Source organism: Corvus brachyrhynchos, unplaced genomic scaffold (assembly GCF_000691975.1).
Source record: "Corvus brachyrhynchos isolate BGI_N302 unplaced genomic scaffold, ASM69197v1 scaffold79, whole genome shotgun sequence".
Taxonomy (NCBI): domain Eukaryota; kingdom Metazoa; phylum Chordata; class Aves; order Passeriformes; family Corvidae; genus Corvus; species Corvus brachyrhynchos.
In genome coordinates, this window is record NW_008240023.1 from 607,367 (window position 1) to 611,606 (window position 4,240).

At 56.7% G+C, this 4,240-nt stretch overlaps 1 pseudogene; it reads left to right on the forward strand.

Moving 5' to 3' along the window:
• Positions 1-3,411, forward strand: part of LOC103621862 — a 7,924-nt pseudogene extending 4,513 nt beyond the window's left edge.
• Positions 3,412-4,240: the final 829 nt, after the last annotated feature.

Here is a 4,240-nt window from a genome sequence, read left to right on the forward strand (position 1 = left end):
ACAGAGCAAATGCTGCACTAATTACGGGCTCTGAGGGAAAGGATCCTGCCTGGGGGACACACAGAGGTGTCTTCTGGATGGCCACGAGGGAAGAGCAAACCTCTGCCCACGTTTACAGCAAATTGAATGATTCAGTGGCAGAGGGAAATGTTTTGGGCCAGGCCTTGAGGGAAGGTGGTGGCACAGGCTGCTCTCTCCAGGGCTTCTCTGCCTGGCCAAGCTGCTGCTCCTTGGAAGGGAGTGTAGGAGGTTGAAACAAAAGCACCCCAAAATCTCACTCCTGCACAGCAAAAGTGGGGAAAACACTTCCTGTGTAGGTTGGATCACACAGCCGGAGCATCAGTGCGCACCAGCCACAGACAGGTGCCCTTTATCTGATTTATTACCCGTCTTTTGAGCCTTTTGCATCTATTTTTTTTATCAATTCATTCCCCTGCCCCAAGGAGGAAGGTTTGGAATCACAGAATCACAGAAAGGGACTTTAAAGATCATCTTGTTCCACCCCCCGCCATGGCCAGGGACTCCAAATTCAGTGCAATTAAAGAAGGGGAAAAAAAGGCTTTTTACTGTATTTAGGAGGATGAGGGTGCAGACAGAACTGTGCATTTGTGCTGTATCAAGGCACAATTATCCAATGGTCACCAGCTTCAGAGCGCCTGCAGGAACAAGAAACCTGTTTTCCATTAAATCAGGCAGGGGACGGGGAGCAATTCCTGGGCTTTAAAGGTGATTAAATACCCAGAGTCCTCGAGCGAGCTTTCAGAATTTCACTCTTCAATTACAGGTTCGAGTTTGAAAGGGGGGGGAAAAAAAAATTAAAGAAAAAAGAAGAATTCCCTCCTTCCCCACCAGCACAGAGCAATTCCTGCAATCCTCCCCCAATCCCCATGGATAACGCAGCCAGCCCAGGCTTAGCAGCTGCCTTTGAGCCGGCTGGGTTCAGCCGCTGGTGAGCGGCAGGAATTTCTGGAGCCCGTTTATCCAGGAGGAGGTCCCGGCCCCCAGCCCAGCCCAGCCCAGCCCAGCCCTGCCCTGCCCAGCCCAGCCCATCCCATCCCCGGCAGTGCTGCCCCGGGGCTGCTCCCGAATCGTTCTGTGCTGCAGCAGGAGGAACAGCGGGAGCGAAAGGGATGGGAAAAGTGGCTTTGGGAAAGGTGGAGAGAACTCCGTCTGGGAAAGGGAGGGAAGCTGAAGCGGAGACGGGGTGGGGGAAAACTCCGCTGGGAGCATCCCGAGCGCATCCCGAACCCTGCCAAGCCTGGGGAGCAGAGGGAAGAGGGGCTGCACCCCCCAGCTGTTTTTAGGGGATGTCTGCAGGATGGGGCAGCCAGGTGCCCAATCGCAGCTCCGAGGGATGCAGCATGGGAGGAGGATGAGGAGGAGGAGGCTGTGGAATACCTGCACACCCAAGCCACAGAGTGGCTCCCTGTGGCTCTGGCTGGAAGCTCAGCCAGGCCTGCCTGGTTCCCCCTGGGCTGATGGATGGTGGCCCCTGACTCACTGGGACACTTTCCCTGGTTCCAGGGGACAGGGGATGCTCAGCCTGTGGCTGGTGAGGCAGCTCCGTGCTGGGGATAACAAATTGCCTTGGCCAGGTGGATCTGCTGGGCTCCAGCAGGGCCCTGTGCTGTGCCAGATCCCGGGAGTGCTGAAAACGAGACTGGAATTGAGTTATTCCGGGCGAGCTGCAGGCTAATTCCTCTTTCATCTAAAGCCTTCTTGTGTTTGACCTCTCTGCCCTTTATCTGCGACGGGAAATTTGATTTGCACTGTTATTCCAAAACAATTCCTCTCGGTCCCCTTTGTGAGGCAAGAAAGGCAGGACTTAGGGCTTAAGTATCCAGGGCTGCTTCCCAGCTCTGTGGTGGGGAGGCTTGGAGGGGGATGGAAGGGAGAGGAATCCAAGCAGGGCAGGGAAGTGTCTGCAGGTTCCACCTGGGCTCCTCCAGAGCGCATCTCGGATCCGCTCTGGAGACAGCTGGAGCGGGCCCTCGTTCCCAAGGATCCTGGCTCCCCATGCTGGTGCTGCCGGGCCGCTCGGCCCGTCCTTCCCGGGGCAGGGCCATGCAGCTCCCCGAGCTGAACCCTGCTGGCCTTCTGTCTGGAGGCGGGGAAGTCACTCAGGAACACGGAACTTGGCGGCTCCCAGCAGTCGGAAGACACGGTGCCTTGGATTTATCGTGGAATCATAAAGGTTGGAAAAGCCCTCTGAGAGGCCTGAGTCCAAGCATTCCCCCCAGCACTGCCAAGCCCACCACTGACCCATGTCCCCACGTGCCACATCCATGTGGCTTTTAAATCCCTCCGGGGATGGGGACTCCACCACTGCCCTGGGCAGCTGCGCCAGTGCCTGGCCTCCCTTTTTAGGGAAGAGATTTTTCCCAATATCCAACCTAAGCCTTCCCTGAGGGACTGAAGTGGCAGTGGCCTGTGTCGACCATGGGTGCAGGATAAGCAGAGGTCATGCCAAAACCCTGAGGGCTTGCAGGAGAGGTGGAGATGGATTTTATTCCTGCCATGTGGAGCCCCATCCTTCTTCCCTGTGAGGGTGGGCAGGCCCTGGCACAGGGTGCCCAGAGCAGCTGGGGCTGCCCCTGGATCCCTGGCAGTGTCCAAGGCCAGGCTGGACATTGGGGCTTGGAGGGAGGTGTCCCTGCCCATGGCAGGGAGTGGGATGGGATAGGCTTTAAGGTCCCTTCCAACCCAAACCTTTCTGGGATTCTCTGATCCTCCTGGGCAGAGCTGAACCATGTGGACAACCTGGATTAAGGTACCTCTGGAGATGTCCAGGTGAGTTTTTGCTCTTCCCCCTTCTCCTACTGCAGGACAGGTTTCTCCTCCTCCCTTGCCCTATCTGAAAGAGGTTTTGCCTCGCTCATCCTCAGCTCTGGGATTTTGGGGAATTGGGAGATTCACAGCAGAGCAACTTCCAAAACAAGGAAATGAGAAGTTGTGGCAGAAATGCTCTGAAAGATGCCTTGGCTGGCAGTGCTCAGGGGCAGCTCTCAAAGCAACATCTTTCTAAAGAAGCTTAAAAATAATCTCCCAGCTGTGCTTTGGGTTGGGTTTTTTTTAATTCTCTTGCCCCTTGGGCACGATCAAAGCTGTGAGCTCAAAGGAACATGTCGTATTTTGGCTGGTTGCTGGAAAAGCCAAGAGGAGCAGGAAGAGACACCCTGGCTGCCACCAAACCCATCTGTTGGCTGAGCAGCACCACACTTGTCCTGCTGGGTGCCTGGGGAGAGCCAGCTGGAGGCTCAAGTGCTTTCCCAATTTTTAGCTGGATTTTCTTCCTTTCCAGACAACTCGGACTGTGCTTGGAACCTGTCTGGCAGCGTTTGGCTTCCTGCCTGCTTGGAGCCAGGGCCTGTGGAGATTAATGACATGGAAAATGAGGAATGCTGGCCGTAAAACTCTGTGGGGAAAAGGCAGCTTAGGGAGGCAGCCTCTGGTGAGGTGTGTGGCTGCTTCAGGGCTGGGGTTTGGGGAGGCAAAGGCTCTGGCAGCTCTTCTAACAGGATTATTGTCCCCATCCCTGGCAGTGCCCAAGGCCAGGCTGGACACTGGGGCTTGGAGCAGCCTGGGACAGTGGAAGGTGTCCCTACCCATGGCAGGGGGTGGAATGGGATGGGCTTTAAGGTCCCTTCCAACCTTTGCCTTGGGTACAGCAAATCCTTCCCTTCCCCTCCCCTCCTGAAGGAAATGATCCGGGTTTCTGCAGGTGAGGACCTGTTTGGGATATCTGAAGGGGCGGGCTGTGGCCTGGCTGTGTTCAATCAGCTGGAGAGCAGGGGTGCTGGGTGAGGCAGCCCCTCCAGACTGGCCCCACCAGCTCTCCCAGCGAGGAAAGGGAATCCCATTCCTGGCACAGCAGGAAGGCTCAGCTCCAAATCACCTCGTGCAGTGCTGACAGGGCAGGGTGATCAGGCTGGGAAGGGCCCCTCTCACACCAGTGAGAAACCAGCGCCTCGGGAAGCTGCAGCCACGATGTCAGCGCTGCTTCTCCTCGAGGCTGAAAGAGGAGAGCTGCTGAAATGCAGCTTCCCAGGCCTGTTTGTGCCCAGACAAACCTCCTCTCCAAGGGGAAAATCCCCTGGGTGCAGGGGCATCCCTCCAGCAGGCAGCTACGGTTCATTCCCAGCAGGGGAGAGGAAACCCGTGAGGATTGTATCCGGAATTTTCCGTGAGCTCTGTTCCCATGAGGGTCCCCCTGGACCTCCCTGCACCCTGGGACACCCCC